Source organism: Numida meleagris, chromosome 5 (genome assembly GCF_002078875.1).
Source record: "Numida meleagris isolate 19003 breed g44 Domestic line chromosome 5, NumMel1.0, whole genome shotgun sequence".
Lineage (NCBI taxonomy): Eukaryota > Metazoa > Chordata > Aves > Galliformes > Numididae > Numida > Numida meleagris.
Window position 1 is genome coordinate 53,606,292 of NC_034413.1, and position 24,887 is coordinate 53,631,178.

The 24,887-nt window shown below is 38.1% G+C and overlaps 1 protein-coding gene across 4 annotated transcripts in view; it reads left to right on the forward strand.

Annotated features, from left to right (window-relative positions):
* The window catches only part of LOC110399868 (sodium channel protein type 2 subunit alpha-like), a 61,109-nt gene continuing 41,442 nt past the window's right edge, over positions 5,221-24,887 (forward strand). For 3 of the 4 annotated variants that reach the window (XM_021399254.1, XM_021399252.1, XM_021399256.1), the window contains exon 1: positions 5,222-5,380. The gene's annotated coding sequence lies outside the window, so the exon portion shown is untranslated. Of the gene's footprint in view, positions 5,381-24,887 lie in introns of all 4 variants that reach the window. The other variant, XM_021399255.1, reaches the window with a different exon arrangement.

Sequence of the window (24,887 nt, forward strand, 5' to 3'; positions counted from 1 at the left end):
TCAGCACTAAAATGACTGTTAGGTAAGGGTGCCCTCTAATGGAGACTGTGGCCATGAAGTCTTGTTAAAAAGTTTTTTTTAGTTTTTGAATGGACTTCATAGACCTGATTTTCTTTGCAAATCAACATAAGCGGACTCTGAATAAACTTCAGCAAGATCAAGTTAATAAAACATGTAATTTGAAAAGCATATACTTTCTATGAAATAAGCACTCACTTTCTACATTATATGCTCCTATGAAAATCCTTTTTTAGGGCAGTTTGACATTGAACTACAACAACAATTGGATTTCTCTCTCAGTTACAGGTGGAAATTGTGCAAATATCACTAGAAACAATGGAGAGAAAACTTAATCAAATTGTGGGTAAAAAAGACTTAGAATAATTGAGGAAAGGCTTGAGGTTTTTTGTTCGTTTGTTTGTTTTGGGGGGGGAAATAATCTCAGTCCACATTTTTCTTCAATATTAATTCAGTAAAAATTGTCTAAGGTTTAAGTCAGAATACAGATATAGATTTCATATATGTAAGGTGAATCCAGTTTTTCTACTGTGTGTGTTTTAGGATTGGAAACTGAGCTAAAAGATTACGCTGATTTGGTTTTGAAACAGATGTGTAGGTAAACGATTTTATGAGAAGAAATGCTTTTACCATTTCTTAATAAAAACATATTTTTATTAAGAATGTATTTTTTTCTTTTCTTTCTAATTAAAAGTGCTTTTTTATGACAATTTTAAACACTGGTAATATTTTTCACCTGTCTACAACTTCCCAATCTTTTAATATAACACACTCACAGGTGTAACAGCTTATGTTATATGTGGAAATGCAGAAGTTTCTTCACATGCACATTTCAGTATAAGGTGACTGAAGAGAAAACATGGTTGTTGGAATGTTGAAAGAAGGTGAGGAGCAGCAAATTAATTCCCTTAATTCATTACCCACTGTACAATTTTTCATCTTGAAGCACTGTTTTCTGTGTAGCCTCTAAGTGCAGAGACAAGGCAGCTTAATGAGACGTTTCAGGTGTTTCTTCTGGATATCTTCGTATATTTATCACTTTTTGCTTAAATTTTAATGGGCTGTTCTGCAGGAAAAGTCTTAAAGCAGTTTTTTTTACTGCTGTTTGCTTTTCTGGTATTTTTAAGTTTGGTTATTTCCTAGTCACTTTCTAGTTCACTAGCAGACTTTGAAAGGTCTTAATACCTCAGTTCTTGTAGTCCCCTAGTTCTGTGTCACAAGCCAGATGGCACAAGCTATGGAGAAGAACAAAGGAATCACAGAACCAGCAACACTTTACCTTCTACTGTGAGTAAACAGTTTGATACAACAGCACTTCAGAATCAGCTGAAGCTAGACCTGTGGTACGTAGGATTGCAGGAGCAGCACCTCATGACATAGTGTTTTTGCTTTAAATACTACTACTTACATACTGAAACTTTTGGCATGAGTATACTGACTCAACACCATCATAACACAACTTGTATTGCCTTTGATACTGAATTCTTAGACCATTGTCATAGAATGAGTTCACATACATGACAATTCTGCTGTAGGGTGCAATGTGACTGACTTATCCTGGAAGAAGATAGTCAGGAGAAGCCACTGCAAAGAAAAGCGGGGAGAAGAAGATTGATAATATAATGCCAAAAAGGAATACTTAACCAAACAATGTGATTAGTAAAGTGAGATGGCACAACTTTCAAAGAAGAAAGGGCAACTGTTGACTAAGAGGAAGGTAATATAAGTACACATTTAAAAATTTCAATGATAAAATTGTTTCTGACTGTTCATAAGCATTGGGAATGATGCTGATCTTGGCTTACTGCAGAGGCACCAGTGAAGCAGCTCCTTAGACAGAAATATTTCATGACTGACATTAACAAGGACTGCTGGAGAACAGAAGAGAATTATTTTCATTTTGCATCTATCCAGTCCTTGGGAGGAAACTGTCCCATTAATGCAGGCACTGTGATTTTAACATGGCCTGATGCCAAGTTGGAAGTATGATGCAGGAGACCTTTTGAAGCCTATTACGAAGTGTCTCATTTTTCATCATGTCCATTAATGAAAAGTTGGAACAGTGATGCACTGTATGGTACTTTAAGATGATCTACTGTAAGTAGGAAAGTAGATAAGACTGACTGAAAAGGTCAACATTTCTTTGCAAGCTTTTGGAGAAAATACAATGTGTCTAGTTACAAAACATAGCAGTTTCCATTTGGTTATTACTTTCATTTGGCTAATCTATATCAAGATAGGTACTGGACATTTCTTCCCCAGAGGATCATAGAATTGCAGAGGTTGGAGGAGACCTCTGGAGATCATTTAGTCCAAGCCTCCTGCTAAAGCTGGTTCCCTACAGTAAGTTACAAAAGGTACAAAAGGATGCAAAATACGTTTATATTGAGCATGTCTGTATCCATGCTTCACTTCTCTAATGGTGGACCTAAAGCAAGTTGTGCATTGCAATATGTGTAGGATTGATGAGATTATAAACTGTTTGATCACTGTGTTTTTCAGGTTTTACTCTGCACTGGTGCAGCCTCACACTGAGTACTGTGTGTAGGCTGCAGAGTGAGTGACAGAACAAAAAGCAGCTGACCTCTTCATTTATGGCAATGCTGGGAAGTGAGGCAGGGGAAGCAAGGGAGGACCGGAAGCTGCTGAATTTCTCTCAATCAAGTGAATAATATTCACTGGCCACATCATTAAATGATCTCTTCTCCACTAAAGACTCATTGGATATGTACATGAGAACTGGGTGCGTTCCTTGGATGCTATCACTTGAAAAACTTGCAGTTTCTTCTGCAGGTAAATAGAGCCTTAAGGATTTGCAACATTTCTTTTTTATTATTACTTCTTTTGTTGCCTCATTCTCATTTACATTACCCATGAACAGTCTTGCCTCATGCTAAGACAACCTATTTAAAAATAAAATGCATGAAAATGTGTATTTGTAAGGAGCTTGTCTTACCACTGTGTTCCTCTGTCAGGCTTTCCTGTTGTGATTCTAATGCATGCATAATATGTGCAAATTTAAATGTTCTTAATGTGTGATATGATGGACGTCTATTCTCACCCATCAATTTTTCATCACTTACATTAGAGAGAAGCCTCATCCCACCTCCTCTGTCATGAACACCCTTCCAAGAAGTGAAGGCCATTGTAAGAGCTGCTGTTTTTTGACCTGGCTGTGCAGTATGTGCAAACAGGTGAGTCCACTGTTGCCAGATTACCATCTACGGGCATACATTACCAAGACAACTAGGCTGGCATCTGGGCTTTCCTCACTCTAAAAGAGTGGCCATAAACACCCCAGAGCAGAACCTGCTTGTTGTATAAGCTCTCCCAAAAATAACTTGATGCCCTTAGGGACAAATACTTGGGCCAGCTGTTCCAGTAGATAATAAAAGCCCCTAAACATAGACAGCCCTGTTTTTTTCATTCATATTTTCTGCTACTTTGCTAACTTCAAATTCTCTTTGTTTTCTGCTGATTTTTTTGATATTTAGGGGAAGCTATAATTTTACTCATGGTCATGTTCACTCTTTCTATAGTATAATGGAGGCTTCTGACTTCCAGGCTACACCTCCTTGGCCGATGATATTTTGAAGGACTCTTCAAGGAGTTAATCTGTTCTTTCTAAATGGGGAATTCAGGCAGAAATATAACATGGGCTTCTTTGTACCTAGAGAGAGAGATTCATCAAGAGAAGTCAGAAGTCTGTAGTTACAAGGATGAAACTAGAATTTAAAAAGCAACACAGTGCTGAAGGATGTGTTTAAAATGCAATCCAAGGTAACACATTATCTATGTATGTTGGGGTACCTTCTGCTGTGTATCTGTGTACTGCTGGAAGTTAATAAGTGTCCCTGGGAAACAGCATGTTTCTTAGGTGGTAATGCAGCAGTACTGTGTTGGCGCAGCCTCACCTTGAGAGCTGGGTGCAGTTTTGGGCACCACAATATAAGAAGGACATAAAACTATTAGAGAGCACCCAAAGGATGGCTACAAAGATGGTGAATAGTCTAGAGGGTAAAATGCATGTGGAGTGGCTGAGGTGCCTGGGTTTGTTCATCCCAGAGCAGAGGAGCTGAGGAGAGTCCTCATGGTGGCCTACAGCTCCTCATAGGGAGCGGAGGGGCAGCGCTGAGCTCTGCTCTCTCTTGACAGCATCAGGGTGCGAGGGGATGGCTTGGAGCTGTGTCAGGGCAGGGTCAGGTGGGTGTAAGGAAAAGGTTCTTCACCAGAGAGTGGTGGGCATGGGACAGGCTGCCTAGGGCAGTGGGCACGGCCCCGAGCTGCCGACGAGTGTTTGGACAGTGCTATCAGTAATATGGTTTGATTTTTGAGTCGTCCTGTGTGTGGCCAGGACTCGATAATCTTTGTGGGTCTCTTCCAACTCAGGATATTCTATGATTCCAAGGAAAGTACTGATTAGGAAGCTATACCCAAACTGAACACTGGGCGGTGCTACAACTTTAACTGTTGCAATTCAGAAACAGGTTTATTGCTGTATGGGTAGTTCAAAAGAAATCTATTTCCAAAGAGATCTATTTCTAAAGAAGGTGAAGGTATCTGTTGCTATCACCTGGATTATTATTCTGTTGTTACAGGTAAATGCAGAACTTGTACTATCTGACATCAAAATCATATTATGTTGCCCTTGTGTGCTCTGAAGTAGCAGAGATTTCAAGATATTTCCAGTGACTTCTGGCAGATTTAGCTTATGAGCAGTTTGTCTATGACCACGGATAAAAACAACAGCCTTAACTAATCTATGCAGTCTTCCAGAGAGTTCCTGAGAACATTACAGTAGCAATAAGCGCAGTGCACACAGGCCATGGTAGGAGGCCTTCAGAAATATAAGTCATGATGTTGGAATTGCCATGGAGCCCAGGTGGGTAGATAAGTTAAAATATTTTGTTGTGGCATTGTAGCTAGCATCTAGGCTTTAGATGCACATTTTGGCCTTGCCCTGGGCCGCCCTCAGCAGAGCGCCCCCTGCCGTCCGCCCCAGAGCAGCGCCCAACCGCGGGCCGGCTCCCTGCTGCCCGTGGCCGCCGCGTGACCCGACTGAGGCGGGCACGGCCGCCCCCTTCCCACGGCAGCCCGAGGCTTTCGAGATCTCCGAGTATCCCCGGTGATGCTTCCCCCATCCTCCTCGGGCGGAACCAGCCCTTCCCTCGGGCCCCGCCCTGTTCTTGGCATCCGCCAGGGGGCGCGGCGGTGGCGAACGGGGCGCTTCCCTCCTCAGGCGGGGCCGGGCGGGGCTCCGCAGGGCTGCAGAGCGGAGCTGAGGGCTCGAGGCGCGGCACGGGGAAGCCGGCGGCTGCGCAGCGCTGAGGAGGAATACCTACCTGTGGCATGGGAGAAGTCCGTGAGTAGCTACTTTCCCGGCTGCTTTGCGGGGTTTCGTCTGGACTTTGTTCTCTCGGTGCTGCTCGCGAGCTCCCGGCCCTCTCCCCTTCGGTCTCGGCAGTGAGGGCGGCTGGAGCGCTGAGGGCTTTATGCCATGGCTTAAAGCTCTTCTGTTCCCCATCGCCTGGCTGTTCAGCTCTTTTTTTCCTTCTTCTTCTTTCTTTCTCTTCCTCCCCTTCCTTCTCTTCTCTGCCTTCTCTCTCTCCCCTCCCCCTTTTTAAAAAATATTAGTTGGCACGACCCTTTGGGGAGCTGTTTTACTCATATATATATCAGGGTCTTTCAGTCACCAGCTTGTTAAATTCCCTCCCCATGCATGTACCTAGCGAAGAAACCCCAGCTCAGCCCATGCCACCCCTGAGGTGGCATGGTGATTCTGAGGCCACTCAGAACGTACATTCCTCCTAATTGGCCATGAAAGATACTTTATGATGTGGAGATGGAACAGGGTGAGCATTTGCTGTCTGCTCTCATGTTCCCCTGGTTGCTAAGCAGTAGTGACCACATTTGTGGGAAGATAGAAGAAGTGCATGGCGGACAGCAAGCAACAGGAAAAGCTACAAAGAGCAACAGCATGTTGCCACATCTGGCAGCCTTACCGGTGGGGAGTTCACATGGAAAATCAGAACCTACGCATTCTGTGCTCTTAGGTACCTTTTTACCTTAACTCTAAACTTCTGGCATCCCATCTAGTGCTCCAGAGAGAGCAAGGTGGTTTTGTTTCCCTGAATTGTTTTGTTGTTACTTCTGTAGAAGTGGTAGTGGTGCAGAAATGCTCTGTGCTTTCCACACAAAGGGTACTGCTTCGACCTCAATGTGTCTTGTTAAGAAAATGAACATGGGAACAGCCCTTGTATTAAAGCACATGATTGTTCAGCAAAAAGTCATGCAGAGGGAAGATTTTCATCCAGAAAATAAGTGTCAGTACATTTCTCCCCTACGTACATACACCTATCTATATAGTGTGTCTTTGTTACCAACGTGTCTTGTTTCTGGGGTGCATTAAAAACACTTTGAATTTGGGGGCAGTGGAAAAAGCGAAGTTCTGTAGTGGAAGTGAAAATTCTGTTTTTTATTCCAGTGGAGCTTGTTTAGAGCAAGTATGTCTGCATGAGAGTTAGGAATATAAAGAAAAAAACCACACTTTAATACTTTAGAAGATGAATTAATGTAATGATGTGTTTATCATATGATATATAGCAGAACAGCACTATTATGGTGTGGGTGGAATGAAAGGCAATTTTGACATTGCCATTTTTATGTCAGTACTGGGTGGCAAATGTCCTCTCACTTTTATTTGGATGGAAAATCTACTTTCTATTAGAATCTGATCAGTTGCATTGTTGTTCAACAAGCTGTTGGACACAAACAGAAAGCAATCATCCTGTGTGTTGGCTTCAAGGCTCCCTGGTGGTCCTGATGGGAAAGGGTGTGTCGAGGTGGGGAGGCAGAGCCCAGCCATGGTGTCACACATGAAGCCTTGGGGCACCGTGTACTGCCCAGTTTGCTCGGTGCCAGGCTGGCCATCAGACAGGCAGAGCGGTTTCAGGTCATTGCAGCCACGCTCTGTTTCTTTCACCTACGTATGTTAAGGGTTTAAGAAGATAATTTCATCTAGGCTCCTGTTTTTACTTCTTTCTTACATATTTTTAAAAATATTGTGGATTTATGGTCTTCTGAAGATACATACTTAAGTTTACAAACTTAATGTCAATTTGTGAAAATGCAAGATTTGAGCGAGGCTGCTGCATTCATAGATACTTTTGTATTATTACTAAGAAACACAAAAGCAAGAGTTTCCCTTTTTATTCTCAAAACATAATTTAGTGTTTGCAGCTTAAGTTCAGCAGACAGAAATGAAAATTAGTGTAATGGATTGTACTGATTTTTAATTGCACTCATTAAAATAAATGCAAAGTGTAGATAAATAGTATGGGACATGAACGAATTACTGGGCTTCTAAATCAATTTTGTTAATCTCAGGGTTTATTACCACTAGTACAGTATTGATATGGACATTTTCCTCTTCAGTATTTTATTTTAAAACTCATTTCTTTTGTTTGAGGGAAAGAGGAATCTTCGATGTAGTGTAGAAAAGATGGTAAATATGATGCTCTTTTTCATATAAACATTTATTGTTAATACATCATTACTACTAATAAGCAGTGATAGCTTGGAGAAAACATTCCTCTTTATTCCAGTGCAAAGAAACATCATATGCCTGGGCCAAATCCTTTAAGCACATGTGTCTTCCTTTAATTTTTTATTGGGACATTAAGTTGGATTCCTAGTAATACAGCATGTCCTTTGGGAGTGCATACGTGCATACAGTGCAGAATGCACAGAGTGGAGGCTGGTATAATTTAATTTTCAAAAAGATTTTTCTCTTCTGTTGAAGTAAATTGTAAGCTCAGCCCAGGACAAGACCATATTTATCAATAATAATCAGAGATGTCATGCTCCTTAGGGAGAGTTGAGTCATTCTCAATGTTGAACATTTCAACCAGCACAACTGCTCAAGTCCAGGAGTAAATTTCCATTAATTATCTGGCTTCTCTTGTTAAGGCTTTTGTCACTGTTAACTATTTTATTTCCAGGTAGGAGATAAATCCTTTCTTGCATTTCTAACCACAGGTTGCATATTCCTATGCTGTGTAATAAGTTCAATAAAGTATCTTAAAATCTTGGGACAATTCCTCCATGGAAATTGAGCAGCAAAGCAGAAGTTTAGGTGAAAAGCTAAACCATCTCGCATGCTGTCGTTGCAGTCTGGAGAAAAAAAAAACAACAGAAATTTTGAATGTATTTTGATAAGCTTAATACAGCTATTTCAATAGAAATTCTGTCCAAATTGGACTTATTGGTTGAATGAAATTTTCTTGCCTGGAGTTCAACAAGTTAAGTAAGGGAAAAACAACAAAATCTCTTGGAGTAAATGCACTTGTGTGACGTATTTCTGACAAATTTTAAATGTCATTGCCTTTTTCATCTATACTATATTTTAGTTGATCCTCTTGGCTTATCATTCTGTTGTTGAGGTTATGGACATGTAGATCTATTTTACTTTTTCATTAGCCTGAAGCAGTGTCTTTTGAAGAAGAATGTTACTCTGAACTTTTGGATATAAAATTCTTGTTTAAAATTTCTCTAAGACTGACCTGATTTGTGGTGTCACGAAGGGGTGCTCACAGTGATGTGTGCTTCTGCGGGTGTGTTGCAGACATATTCACTGGGAGCAATTCTCTGCATGGAGGGCAGGCAGTGCCCTTGGGCGGGGGAGCGTGGGTACGGGAACTGCTGCTGCTGCCCAACATCCTTGCCTGGATAAATATCTGATGCTGTTGATAATGCACCCAAAGCAGCATGTAATTTCTGGGAGCTTTTGTCTTTCCTGTGGGTACTCCTTAAGAGACCACCAAGTCTTGCTGTTTGAGTTCCTGGAAATGACAACGCAAGCCCTCTGCATTTGATTCACCATTTGGCTTTGTATCTGAACAACTCTAATTTACTGTATAGATGGTCTTAGTATGGAAGTCAGTACCTAACAAATTGAGAAAGTATTAAGGAGAAGAAAAACAAATAGCAGAATATTGAAACCCACTTAGATCTCATTCTAAAGTAGTAATTCCATACTGTTACAGATACTTTGCAACTGCACTGTAGAATGTAAATCAGTTTTTTATTGTGCGCTTTAAATATGCCATTTGAAATCTGACTGTGTTCGTAAATATACCTCCAAATTTCCCAAATGTATAGTGCATCTCTTGGAATATTTTCAGCATCCTTGGGAAGTGTTTTGCCTAAATATTTTTCCTGTGTATAAATAATTTCTGTATGGGAAGATATACAGCCTTACAGAACCTGCCACAGCCTCTTCTCCTTCCTACTGCCTTTATAGGGTTTCTCTTCTTTCTATTAGCAATTCTAGAGCATCTCACCCCTCATTTTCTTCTCATAGACATCGCTGTGTCTCCACCTCTTCTTCTTCACTCACATGCTGCTGCCTGCACCCACAGTGATGCCTGCCCTCCTGGGTTAGACAGCATTGTACAACTCATGGGCTGACAGTTAGCCATGTGTGTAGAAGAAATGTTTGATATTTGATCAGATAGCAGCCAGGAAGGAGCTTTTTGTTTCTGCTACCCAAATGCTTCATTAGCATGTGTACACTTGTTGGCTGTCTGGCTCAGTCAAGTAGCATGCAAGCCCTTTACAGTAGTGAGAAATGTGTCTTCTGGGATTCTGGCCAGCCAGTGAGGAAATGTTTGACTTGGAGGTCAGCCACCTAGTAGGGAGTTAGGCTTATTTGCTCTAAATCCATCTGTGACTTCCCTGGTACTGAGTGCCTGGGAGCTATAGATTTCCTTGGCCTTGAGGCCAGCAAATGATGTTGTGCTGATCCTGCTCGGCTCCTATGTCTTCATCCCACTTCTTGCTGGTAGCTCTTCTTTTCAGCAAGGTGTATAGTCAAGCAGGAAAACTCAAAATAATTGAAATAAACTTAGTGATTTGGAGACATACAGTATCTTCAGAACTTTAAATGTATATGGTCAAAGTAACAGAGGCAGAGGAAAACACCACGTATTGTGTAGCTGCAGCGTGTATAAATGCTTTGCAGCATTTTGTTGTAAAACTTCTCATTTGCTGCAAGTTTAACTGGATTGATTTTCTGATGTACAGGATTTTTTTTTTTTTTTCTTCCTATCTTGATAGTCAGAGTGAAGGATAGAGTCACTATCCAGGAGATGAAATTCCTGGTTAGAGTACTTCTTGTCTTGGTTACTTTTAAATATTTACAGGTCAGCTGAGGAAAGAGGAAGCAGAGAATGAGGCTCTGAAACAGTCAGTGAGGTGATCCATATTGCTGGGAATCTTGTGTAGAGTAATTGCTTAGATATGTATGGATATAGGAGGAATAGTGGGGAAGAAGAAATTTCATATTTAGAGTTACCTCATATTAAGGGACCATGAAGGTGACTGCCTTCCTTGCCAATCCATCAAAACCACATGACAGCAATTTTCATGGTCTGAACTACTTTTCTTCTCTCTATCCCAGCAAAAATAGAATTTCTTTTCTGTTACAGTGCTTTTGTCTTCACTTTTGTTAGAGCAATGGTGATGATGACTTGTGAGCTGCTGCTGATCTCCGGGTCTGTCTTGGAGAACGTAAGATAGTGGTTTGCTTCACCTCTGCCTGCAGCCTGCTGGATTCATAGTTCTTGGTTAACACAGACTGCATTTCTTCTGTAGCCTGTGCATGAAATTTCAAAGGATGTAGCTACATCAAGTAATGAACCACTGTGTTAGTTTTGAGCGAACAAGTGAGTTTCTCTAGCATGTTACAGTGCAGTGAGCTCTGTAACAGAGAGCTGCATTTTCTTTTCTGGAGCATTTGTGTAAATGACCATGCTGTTTCCAGTTTTTTTCTAGGGACTTGTATGCTCATTTTCATTGTGCAGTGTTTCCCAAAATGCAAGTTTAGCACCACTGTTGTGGTTAATCTGGAAGGCTGCTTAGCACCACACAGCTGTTCGCTAATTCCCCTCCACTCTGGGATGGAGGAGAGAATTGAAAAAGGTAAAAGTGCAAAAACTACTACTACTCAGAGGCTGAGATAAAGATAGTTTAATAAGAAAAAATAGGGGGAAAAAAATAGGAAAAGGAAGAATCGGAGCCAACAAGTGATGCACAGTGCAATTGCTCACCGTCAGCCAGTGGATGCCCAGCTAGTCCCTGAGCAAAGGCAGCTCCCAGAACCTTGGCCAGCTCTCCCAGTTTTGTTGCTGGCTGTGTCATCATAAGGTATGGGATAGATACCCCTTCAGACAGTTTGAGTCAGTGTCCTGGTTATGTCTCTTTCCAGCTCCTTGTGCACCCTCAGCCTCCTCACTGGCAGGACAGCATGATATGAAGCTAAGTCCTTCACTTAGTGCAAACTGAAACATTTGTGCATTAGCAACAGTATTCTCATCCTAAATCCAAAACAGGGCACCAGCAGCTAGGCAGAAAGTTAACTCTGTCCCAGCTGACAACAGGAAACCCACTAAGAACATTTAGGAGATAATAAGCTTGATCTTTTTTACCACATTTTTAAAGAAAAATATATTGTTTAATTTACATTTGAATTCAATAATCGTAACTCCTAGAATTTTCTTTTTTCTTTTTTTTTCTTTTTTGCTTGTGGGTAACTGGTGTCATTTTTAGAGAGACTTACTCTGTTTTCACAAGTTAAGAAGATCATATCATTTTTTATAAAAAGCGAAATCTCAGCTTACCTTCAAACTTCTCAGTTGTGACCCAGTACTCCCTTGATAACGTGACCCTCAGTTTCAGCTGGGAAAAGATGTTTCAGAGCTTGTGACACCTGGCAGGAATTGAAAAAGACAGAATTAAGAAAAATCATTGAGAATTGTGAACTTTGTAGATCTTTATATTTTTAAGAACTTAAATCTATTGTATGTCTTTCAAGTGATGTATGAATGTACAGGTCATTATTTTTTTACTTTGTAAGTCGATAGCTACTGTGTAGATGTGATCTAAAGCTTTGATGGTGTAGATACTCGTAGTTGATACTTAACGATGTTTCAGAGATGATATTTAAAGATATTTTGTAGCAGTTTCTGTGGCTTAAAAAAGATTGTTTTGATAATTAGATGCATTGAATTGAATGGAAGTCCATTTGCCTGGCACACAAAAAAACCATGATCACTTATTTTGTAATTCTTTCCTGCACTCTCCTTCTGTCTCCCGATCCCTAGAGGTATATTTTATTTTCATCTTGTTATGCTGTTGTCCTTTCACTGAATTCAAGCAGAATTCTGTCTTTCCATGCAGTGGTAATGTACTTCATCGATGATGGAATGGGATAAAGGAGTGACTACCAGAGGTTTTGCTGCGCTAAGTAGATGCTGTATTTGTGACAACATACAATTACTAGCAAAGTATATGTCTTATTTTATTGCTAATCCATCATAGTGCTTTTCTATTTAGACATAAGAGTTTGGTGAGGAGCTACAAAACTGAGTGTCTCTTGTTTTCTGCTGTGGGAAGTTGATTTAACTTTCAATACAGTCTTCAGATGCCCCCTTTTACGAGAAGCTCTATCTATAATTGAAACAGAGTACTGAAATTACCCTGACCTTGTGCTTTTCATCCTTTTTGTTATGTGGACTCCAAAAAGTTTCTAGACCCTTCCAGAACACTGCTTTTCTACATTGATGTGAGTTAGATCTTTTCTATGCACTTCCTGAAGCGTAACGCTTCACTTTTTTTTTTAATTTCTTTAGTTGAACCAGTAGGACCATATGGGCCAGTGGCCCAAAGACATAAGTAACTGGCTCACAATTGTGAGACACAGCCCTCCCACTTATGGAGGAATGGATCAAATGACTATCTTATCCCTTGTAAGTAATTTAAGAGATGTAGATGTGTTTACTGGCAAGTGAGGATTGCGTGCTTTTAAGTATCTTTTAGAAGCAGATGAGTGTTTAATTTTAGGGGTTGAAAAATGTAATTGATTTTCTAAGAGCGATACTTAGCATTGTTTGGGGTGTTTTTTTATGCCTTTCCTTCTGGTTTCTTCTGTAGTGTGATTTTTCTGGTACTCTCCAAAAGTTGTAACATTCTGTTCCTACTTGTTCTTTACTTATAATTTTAGAATGCTAAGAATAAATTTGAAGATACTTAGAAGCATTTTTTTTTCGTAAGTTCATAGTCATGTTATTTTGCTAAGCTATAAAATATAAACATCTAAGAGATTCAGGGAAGTGAGGGGAAAAGAATGCAGGCACAGACTAATAGACTGTTCCCCTCTCCTGATGAGTACTTCATTAAATTATTTATTCCTACTGTATGACTGGGAAGGAAAGAACATGGAAGATTTTGCAAATGAGTGTCATTCCACAGTTCTGATAAAGTACAGTGGATCTGGTGGTCTGGTCTGAAATAGCAGCTTTTTTTCTGTCTGGAAAAAAAAAGGTGGTTAATTACACTAAAAAAAAAAAATCAAAAACCAAACAGAAAATGAAACACTGCGCTCTGTATTCTGTGTTTTTTTTAATAAATGTTTTTTAATGAATGCCTTACAGTTCTGTTATACTTATGTTGTGGTTGTGCAATATATTGGTTGCTTTCTGCAAATTTTCAGCAAATGCATAGAAGCTGCTCATTCAAAACTGTTACCTCAGTCTGGGCACAGGGTCATCTGCCGTGAGTTATTGCTGACCTCATCAGATTTCTACTTCATTTTTCCCTTGAAGGCTGTGACGAACGCTTTGACCTGGCAAGTACGTCTTACTTTTCTTTTGGAGATTCACTTTGCCAAATTATGGCTCTCATCAGTTTATCTAAAATCTTTTATGAACAAATGATTCTTAGAATGATGCTAAGTGCCCAAGTGTGCTCATTTAGAAGGGTTGTGAACCTCTGGGTTCAAGTAGGGGAAAATAGGTGATTCCAAGCAAATAGATTCTGTGATTTCTGAGTAAATATGATGGACAGCCGCTTTTTCTATCGTTTTTCTCTTCCACCAAATGGCACGCCCTGATAATGCAGTGTAAACTGGGTGATTTTTTTTATATATGCAGCTAATGCAATGATTGCTCACAGAAATAACCCTTTTATTGTTACCCTTCAAGAATCTTTTATAGTTGATTGTGGAAAGTTTTGTTTCTCATTGCCCGTAGCAGGAACATCTTTTAACTTAGTCTTTGAACCATGTAAGTTGGTTGCAAAATAGAGTTACCTGGTTTGCTGATAGTAGTTAATGCTTCATTAGTAACATTTCAGTATTTATCAACCACTCAGCTGCAGTATATGTCTTTTATTACTGCCTCTAATTCATACATCAGTTGGCAGTTGATATCAGTCATTGCGTCCTTTGCTTTGAAACTCTTTATTTAAATGTGAAGAACAAAATATTTTTAGTCATAAGAAAGTAATTGTAAAATTAAATTACTAAATTACTTCTTCAGACTTGCATTTCCTTTTTCATCAAGCAGATTCTGTTGTTTCGTTTTAGAGAACACTGTCATATCCGTTTGTTTATTCATCCTTTCCCCTGCAGGCTCTAGGGTACCATAACTTTGGGGTTTTGTTTTTAAAAACTTAAGCTTGTTTTGTGTTGACCGTAATTTTTGCTTATACAGGGACTAGAAGAGAGGGATAGTTTTTCAAAAGGAAGTAAATAAGAAAAGTAAATTAAAACATGAGACATGTTTCCAACTTCAAAGCCTTCAGCTGTGTAGGGTTTGTATGGTTTTCTGTAGTGGAGGAAGGTTTTCTGTTATATACCTGCCAAATGGATGGACTTTCAGATGAACTTCAATGTCAATCTGTCCAGCACTAAAAAGTCAAGTAAAAGTCAAGTAAAATAGAAAGTCAAGTGGAAAAGGGGGTTGAGGGAGGATTTTGGATTCAAGCACTGGCATCTTGGTCTGTCTTCTGTGGTTTCCCATCATGGTATTAAGCAGGTATAGCTTGGTTTTTTCATTCCTTTTCTTGCTGTCCCATTCATTGGGAAGCATACAGTGAACTTTGCCAATGTGTTTGACAGCCTAAAGATCCCCTGTAGCATCACAGCACTGCATTTTAGGCTGATGAATTGCATAATTAGTATTGAACTCTCAACTCAATTTTACATACTTTTTCTGCTTCAGTAGGTTTTTAATGGATGTCACAAGTAAATATATTTTTCTGATTCTAACAAAAGTTCAATAATATACTGGAGGTGCTAAATCCTTTTTTAATAAGAACATCCTTCTGTACATCTCTGCTATGGTGTATGTTGATGCAATTATCCTTTTTCAGGATATTTGCATAAAGATGTATAAGCATTGGTTAGAGTGGATTTGTGAACTGTGCCTCTACATCACCTCAATCCAAGCCAGGTTTTACCAATCACCTCCAGCCTGTATTGATTTTCAGAACAGCAGCTGAGGCTCTAGAAAATTAGGCAGGCACAAAAAGTAGACTCAGATTACACTAATGAGCCCATTAAGGGAGGGATGGAGAGCCTGTCTGGCTAGAATGAAGAACTGAAACGTCTGGTTGTGCTGCTTGCTTTATTTCTTTTGCAGTCTATAGCCAGTTTTTACCATTTAAACTGGGCGGGGGGGAGGCGGTTGAGAGGAAGGGAGGGATGCGAAGAAGTAATGCTTTCTCCTGCACCCCCATTGTCTTGTTTCAAAAAAAAATAAAAAAGAAGAAGAAGAAGAAAAAAAACTTATTCTTACCCTCTGTTTAAGCAAGAAAACCTGAAGTGATTTGTGTTTGCAGGCTATAAAGCTTCTAACATGGCGATGTATGCAAAGCTCAAACAAGTTCCACAAAGCACACTTTCTTTCTGTGATCTTTTATATACGTCAGTTCAGTTCTGCTATCTCTTACCCTTTCACAGAACATCTCATTTTAGTACATGGAAAATCAAAGTGCAACAAAATTGTTTTTTTTTTTTTAAATTGATTAGTCTTTAAAACACCTAGTAAAAATTCCATCACTATTATTGCGGTGTAACAAGTAACAGCAAATAAACTTCATGGTTGCTTCGCAGTTTCAGGAGTTTTGAATAAATGGAAAATTGTGTTTTCTAATATAGGTAGAGAAATTTGCTTTGCTCCTGTGGTTTAAAGGAAACAAATATGTTCTGAGATTTCTGGTGGATTAAAAACTAGTGTCTATGTACATTTTAAGAATAGGACGAAATTGTTCGTGTTGGTTTAAAATGGAGTAAACAATAGGTATGGGTTTGGCAACATGTTGTTAACTTGTATCTTGTTAGATTTTGTTACATTTTCTCTGCCTTTTTTTTTCTTTTTAATTTTTCAAGGAGATTTTCCTAATTAAAAAAAAAAAAAAAGTCTTCCGTTTTTTAAACCTTGACTTGGTGTTGCTTGAAGAGTACATTCTCTTTTAGTTCCTAATTCTTCATTCTCACTGTTCAGGAGGGAAACTTTCAGCTGCAGTTACTGGAGAGCTGCACTGGTTTAATATCATTTATTGATGCTGGTTTGTGTTGGTGTCTCGTGTTACTGATGGACCAACACTTGAACAGAAACATTAAAAGGAATTTGTGAACAGACCAGCAAAAGGTACAGAACATGTTCCATAGTGCCATCTGGTTAAACACAAGTCAGGGAGCTGGTTAGGCACGTAGTGCTGAACCTAAATTAGGAGCTAGAAAGAGAAGCCTGGACTCGCATGAGGAGTAGGTCAGGTTGTGATGGATTGATGATTTAGTGCAGCACCTTGGGACATCTTGAAAAGATGCGGTGGATGGTGAGGAGGAGCAACCTGAAACAGACACCATGAGCTTACCGGTTTCTGAGTGTAAGCCATGTAAGGATGTTAACCTTATTCTGAGCTGGAGTGTAGACTATCTCACTTCCAAAGGGGCCTCAGCCTAGTTTTTTGTCTGACTTCTCTAATGTTATCTTACATAGCTGATTATGAATACAGTAATGAGGATTTGTCAGAAACAGGCATATCTTTTTGTTTAGCTGCAACTGAAATTAAGTCTTCTACTTCAAAGAACTGATTTCCATGCAGTTGGTAATAACTCACAGAGATACTTTCTGCATTGCTGAAACGTTCATGGGTGGTGTTGATGCGGTCATTCAGTGGGATCTCAACACATTGATTTTAATCTGGTAGGAGTAAAGCATTCAAGATGATTTTATTTTTAAGTTGGTTTAAGTCAGGAAAGTTATTGGAATTGTGATACTGAAAGTTTGAGCCATGTAACAGTATAAAGTCTAAGATATAGCAAGTGCTATGCCTTCATGCTGTGGAATTCTCTGCTGTGCATGGTGCTTATGTACTCTGAAATTTATTTATTACCATCTGAACAAAAATTGTGTAGCCATTCTCATCTGCTCCTGAGGCAGTCTAATTAGAAAGTAAATGAACTTTGACAGGGTATGTTTTAATGGATCAGGAATCAGTCTACTCTGGAAATTCCAGTGCCTAGCTATAAAAGGTTGAAAGAAACTTTGCCTTCTGTCTTTCCTCCCAGCCCTAAATGCTTTAACTTGCAGTGAAAACAGCATTTTGGATGTGGAGGTTCCCCTAGGCAATGATGAGAAGGCTCAGCCTTCAATAATTTCCCCAAATATCACCTTTAATGGAATAAATAATTTATCTGTGGCATTTTACTTCTGTTCAACATGTTTAACTCCTCTTGTGTGATGTGTTTTTATCAAATGATGGGTAAGAACAACCAACAGTAAGTATAGATTGTCTTCCAGGGCCCCAGGCAAAGTTCCGTAGATATTTTTACCAGGATGATAGATATTAGCAATGTGAGGAACATGTGTCTTCTATAAACAAGTGCAAGAAAAGCCATCTTGTTTAGTCAACTTTGTGGACCCCGATAACCTTGCATTGACTAATGGAGAAAGATTGGGTTATAAAAAGACAGAGCCATTAGCATACTCTCTATAACAAGGAAACAAATAATAGTTAATCAACAAAATAGGCTTTGTTTATTGTAATAGTTCTGCCATACATTAGTTAGCCCAATATATAATAAATATTAACTTGAAATACCCTTTTGTTTAAAGAGTCAATGCAGATAGTTGAGATAAGTTCACTTGCTTTCATTCTTTGCAGCATGTTTGCAGTATGGCCTAAGTCCTCCTCCTTCTAAATCTACCTTTTGCGGAGTTCTTCTCACTCAGGGTAGACTCTTTTAGAAGTTCAAGTCATTTGAAATCTCAGGTACAGCGTATGTTTATTTAGAAAGACAATCAACTGCTTGCTTGTTTGCATATTGATATGAAGTTCCAAGTGCTGAAGGCAAAAAAAAATCTGCTTTGGTATTTCTGAAGTAAAGCAAAATGTGGGTAATTTTGAGAAAGGCCTATTTCAGGGGACATCATATCCTTTAGTGGAAAGACATAAATGATCATAAGATTTGATGTTTCATGTATCACTGCTTTTTGCTACGAGACCAGAAAATTCGTAACTGTATAAACATAGAAATTTTTATATGTGAGGAGAATTGCACGTTCCTTTTCTCAAAGCTTTTTAAGACAATACAGTTGTAATTGTTTATTAATACAACTCACTAGAATCAAAGCTCTTAATGAAGTGGAGATCTCAGAACTTTCCTGGTTTTACCGGCTTGTTGTCTTTGGCTGCATTGTATCACTGGACTTCTCTGTGTGATTGGTGTTAAAGATGTCAACTTACTGAAAGGCTGACCAATGCCAGAATGTTTCTGATGTTCAGCTTCTTTCAGTTTTGGGGTGAGCCTCTGACTTACCACCTTTATTCACAGCCTTGAGTTTTGGGAGATTTCATTTCAGCTTTTTCCTGTAAAGCAGTCCTAGACATAGGACTAGTAGAGTAGCTATGTTTTTTCTTTTATTTTCTTTTTGCAAAATAACAGTGACAGTACGTTTCTGACAATGCTACAGTTTGCACAGAGATTTAAAGTATATCTTGGATTTTGTACTCAACATGAATGTACTAAATGTGGCATGGCTGCAGGTTTGCAAGACTTCTAGCAAGAGGATATGAACGGTAAGCTAAATTGTATGAATCTTGTCTCAGTGTCCACTTTATTTTGCAGTAATGTTTGCATTTCATACATGCAAAAAAACCATCTTTACTTCTTATTGAACATGTCCTTCTCCAGGCCCCTCATATAAGATGTTGAAAGATCCTATCCTGGTTTTATGTGCAACTGTAATGCAGAGCAAATTCACTTATTGCAAATGTTGTCATTTATCCATTAATTCAAAAAAGTAATGGTACTTATTCTGACTATGTAACTTCTAAGTATCACTTATATATACGTGTTTGCTCATAGTAACAAAGAGTGTTTAGGAGACTGTAACCATTTTAAACATAACTGAGGTGGTGTTTTTTTTTTTCTTTATCCCTTTCAAATATTTATGGAAGTTGTGAGTGGCTTTTGATAAAACTAATTTAACATTAGTCGTGTAAAATACTGCGGTATACCATAATGCTTGTTCAGTTGTGCTACAAAGCAGAGTGGCTGAGCACCTTCCAATAAATGGTCCATTATGAAAGGAGCACCTGCATAATCAGGTTTGGCTATTATGTTAGAAGCTTCAGTTCTCATATATGCTAAATCAAATAAGAATTCCTGCTTTAAGAACTTGGACTATATTATGAGTGTTTAGTTGGCTGTAACGTAGCATTAGCAGATACTAAATGAGTGTGTGAACTTGAAAGAAACATTTTCCAATGTTTAGTAGTTTCTGGATTTCTTCGTACACATATGTGAATATAAGCTCTCATTCTGTGGACCTGAGTCCTATGAAAGACCACACCGATTTTTGGATATCTCTTTTGGAAAGAAAAATAGTAAAGCTCGTGTTTTACTTACTGCTTTGTCTCTCTTATGAAATAGTTCTAGGTAACGTTCTCACTTTTCAAGCAGCATGTTTCATTGACAGCACTTGCTTTGCAAGAAGGACTGTTTTTTCAACTTTTGTGTACTGGTGGTTAGTATAACTCATGAGTACCAGTGGGAGGAAGAACAGCGTGATACAAAGTTCTGTGAGCACAAGCATTGGTGATGATGTCACGACTGTGATCTGTAAGGGTTTCGTAAATGTCTGGATTTCTTATAGGCAGAACATTTGAAAGCAGTTTGTCTGCGTATTGTGGCAATTCTTCACATTTCGTTTTCAGGCTACGTGCTTTTCTTTTTCTGCTGGCATTCATTTAGTGAAAGTGAAATTGGATGCAGAGAGCTTCTGAAAATTTAATCTAGAAGTACTGTACTTCCTAATTTTCTGAATGCATTGTTTATTGACTTCTTGGAATCACTGTTGGCAAATCTGATGCAAGAGAAATCTAACTTCGAAAAGCAGCTTGCAATGTTGTCACTGCCATTTGTCTTTTGCTCATTTGCTGGCCATGTACCTTTTGAGCACTTGTTCTGTAAGTTAGGCCAGAGTAAGTAGTTCTGAAAACCTTCCTTCCTATTGGAGATTTTTCCTGTTTTAAACATGTTTTTAGTTCTTCCTTTAAATTTCAATGCCTAAAAAAACACGTTTCCTTTTAAACATCCTGCTAAATCAGCCTTTTTCACCTGAAACTTTCCTGTATAATAATAAAAGTTACTTTTCACTGTTCTAAGTAACATCTGTTGGTGCAAAGGCTTGTAGGATTTAAATTCATTTCTGGATGAAATACATCCTGGGTTATAATCGGGGGAATCTGGTAATTGTATCCTAAGAGACCTTATAGCTAATTAGAATCTGAGTAGCGTATTCAGTTTTGTAACTGAAAACAATTAGTAAATAAAAAGTGCTCAGTGTGAAGAAAATAAATGAATCCTGCGTAGTGGTTGCCTCTCCTTCCTGCTCTCTTTCAGCTGAGGATCACAGCAAAGTAAACACTGAGGAAGTACCGTGATTATCTGAAAGTAAATATAGAGGATATTCCTTCATAGCTCCATCTCCAAGCAGCTACTCTGTAGTTATACAGTATCCATGGAAATATTGAATTTATCTATTTATCTTTGACAAGGAGTTAGATGCATATTCATTCACATCCACAGATAGAAATAGTATTTAAAAGCTTTGACGGTTGTCTTTATTGTGAATTTATACAGAAAAATGATTAAAAATGGTAAAGTTCATAATGTAAATATCTTGATGTCTTCATCTTTGTTCTTGTTAAAGAGAAGTCTTCTGGGCAAAGGTCAATCAGCACTCTTTAGGTAGTACTGATAAAATCTCATCATACTGGTTTATGGACTGGTATAATGATAATTCATAAATACAACAGCACGCTGAGGAGAACTGAGGATAAAAACAAAACATGATAATTAAACTGGTTAATAATTATATTATTATAAAGATGATAATTATATTAGCAGTCATGCACGTGAATGACAGGAACATCATAGTTGTTAGAATAAAAATGTGCATATGCGACGTTTCTGACAAAGCAAGTAATGTTTTTCAGTGGTTTTCTTTGTATTGCTAACAATAAACACCTTCACAGTTTTGCATTTGCTCTGTGTTGGCTCTATTGAAGATTTTCTGTTTGATACATCAGTAACTGGAATTCTTGTCTGTGAGGACTTGCTTTCCTGGATCTGTGCTTGTACATTTGCAGAAATTAAGGAAAGAAGCCAATCAACTTCCCTAAGTGGTTGCAGATTCTAAAAACAGAGAGTAATGTTCTCTGCCATTTTAGCATTATTCATTCTTGCAATATTAATATTTTTCAGATATTTTCTAATTGTTACTATAAGCTTACACATTGAATCAGGGATTCTTGAATCGAAAACAGCTAGTTTGGAATAATTTTGGGAAAAATATGGGACATGTAAGAGTGAGTGGCATGTAAGAAGTTGAATTGCTAGAACTTCCCAGAAGTTCAGTCTTCAGAAGGTGTTTGTTTGAGTCATTGAGATTATCTTATGAACAAGCTATAGGGAAAGAGACAACTTGTACAAGACGAACATGGCAAATTGTTTTGCTTAATATGAGTTGTCCAAGTTAGTCTTATTGCAGTGTCACAATAATCTGCTAGAAGAACAAGGGATGAAATGTGCAAAAGATTAAATTTATTCAGGCTGAGAACTATTAATAATTCAGGAATGTTTCAGTTCTTGATTCTTAGGATCATAAGTGGATGAAGAGTGTATGTACTATTAGTGTCTGCACAGGAAATTCTTTGAGAAGGAAGGATACTAGATTTTTAATTGCTGATCAGAGCTGATGCTTTCTAGATAAAACCATTTTCCTAATTTCTAGGTTTGTATTATAGCCAGCTTCTTGTTTTGCAGACTGAGAACAGTAATACTGAAGATTTAAAATAGATTTAAAAGCAGTTTCCTTTCTATAGCTAGTGTAACAGTCTCAAGACTACGTTATGGTGTAAAAAAATATAGTAGTTAACAATGTAAGTTATAATTTACACAGTTAGTCAAATTTGATATCCCTGAAAAAAAAAACACATTCTTTCATATACACAGATGCACAGTACAAAGAGCATAATAAAGAACACATGTGGGTTTGCTGATGACTCATCAAGTTTGATCATTTGCCAAGTTGAATTTCAGTGTACATCATCACCAGACTATCATGGTAGCAGCTTCTTGTTTTTAATTAACTTCCTTATTTTTTTTCTTAATTTACTTAAGAGATTTACATCGTTATTCAGACTTAGTAATTTAGCCAGCCTTCTTTGGTATGCTGATTTTTTTTTTTTTTTAAATTTAAGTAGCACTGTGATATGTATCATAGTAATTAACAGATTCAGAGAACATTGAAAATAATACTGTAAAAATCCATTGTTTAATGGAATATAGAGTGGTGTGAGCAGATGTGTTGTTTTGAACTCTGAAGGAAAATGAAGATACTTATCCTTTTGTCTGTATGGGAAATGCATTTCCTGGATTCTGAGGTTTAGATGCTGTATGGTTTGCATATAAGTTTGAATGTTATCTTTATAGACGTTAAGCATTTTTTTGATGCCTACTGAAAATATAAACAATCTATTCATGCTTCTGCTTTTTTAGTCCAGTGGATTTGGACTAAAAATTTCGAACTTCAGTATGTACAATAATATAGGACTAGGTTTAAATATAACTTGATGAGGAATGTATTACAGGAGAAAACAGAGTAATAAGTGTAGGTACTGTCTCTGAAATAACGTAAATGTAACCATGATGCTTTTTTATTATATGTATTAAACCTGTGTTTCCAAAGATAATTATTCTTTCTCATTCAACCATATCCCTTAAGAAATATGTTGTTAGCATTCATATAGTGATGTTACTGTCTAGTTCCTCAACCGCAGATGTTTCTTCTAGTGCTGCAACATTAAACAGGCAGTAATATTCAGCAGTTGTCTTTAATCCTTCATTTGTAAGTTGCTTTTTCTATCCTGTGTGTTAAGAGTACGTCCACTCAGGTTTATATGCACAATAGAGCCATGCTATATTGGAAGCATATTTATTAATGGTAAGCTGAAAAAAGCAATTGTTTGGTTTGTTTGTTTGTTTTATGATTGGGGGCTTTTTTTTTTTTTTTTGTGGGTAGAGTAATACAGTAGTCATCAAGGTTGCAGAAAAAATAAGAGAACATTTAAGGCATGAAATCAATCCATGATCAAGTCATGATGAGAAAATAGGGCCACTGAACTGTAACTCGAGATGTGTTTAACAAAGGTGAGGGTGTTTTTTCCAAGCCTGGGTTGTGATTAGGCTGCTAGGACAAATCACTAATAGAAAAGTTTGCTGTTATACGTTGGAAAATACCCTTTTTTACATTAAAACTGAGGTATGCTTCAGTCTTTGACTTTGGTGTCACTAGAGAGAAATGCTAAAGTTTGTTTCAACCATGAGGATACTGCTTAAGCATTCATGAATGAACCACAGGAATATCAGCTCGCAAGAAGGAAGATTGGTTTTCATTCTGATAATGTCAGTAACAAATCAGAAAAACTGCCATAAGGCTATACTGATATTTGATAAAATAAGCAGTCGTGAACTTTTAGTTTTACATATTATAGGTTTCTAAAGAGTAAATTTAGCCCAAATACATAGACAAATATACGTTAGTGACATTTTTCCTGTACAAGTTCAATAAACAGTAGTTTGTGTGGTCATACTCAAGACTTTCTGAACCTCCATTCATAGAGTTGAATAGAAAAACCTTCTTAAAGGTTTGTTGTAAGAGTATCCCCAAATAGCTAGCTGAATGTTATGGTAGATAACCTGTTTTACTCTGTGAGTTTCTCCCCTTTCTTAAAATATTATTTTTTTCTACGTTTTGTTTCTGAAGAGAATCATCATAACATAAAGTTGTGTAAATATTTCTTTGCCTACCAAGTATGCCCCTTCAATTGGCAGGCATGGTAGACTGGTGTTAGTAGCGTATATACTGTAGTTTTCATCTATCAATGTAGAAAAAGTAAACGGTGCATCAATGCAGTCCTCAGGATCTATTACAATACATGAAGTATTGATTATTATAGGAAGTTCCATATAGGAAGTTTTATTTCAATAAGTAACAGAAGTGTAAACTAAAAAAAACCAAAAAGGAACTAAATGTATCATATAACAATAGCATTACTTCTAGTTCTTTGGTAAAAATGGAGATTAAGGAGAAGGATCCTGGTATCCCTCCTGTGAGAGAGATCTCGCCTTTTTCACTGCTGCACAGGTGGATGTTCCCTAGGTATTCGAAGCCACAGACATAATCCGGCTTCTGAAGAAAAAATTCCATTTCATGTACAGCTAGTTTCAATCAAAATATTGCAGGGCAGGGCAAGTCTTCAGTAGCGTGGATGCTAGGGATTTTGGAAGGTTTCACTGGAGGAGGTCAAACAGTAATCAAAGACCTGTTTGACAATGGTGAATCTTTTTAAGTTAGTATAGAATAAGTTTTCCATTTTGGAATAAATAAGGGAAGATGGAGCGTTCCTGGGCCACCAACTCCAGAAGGAGCTACTGCCCTGTTCCTAAAATGCTG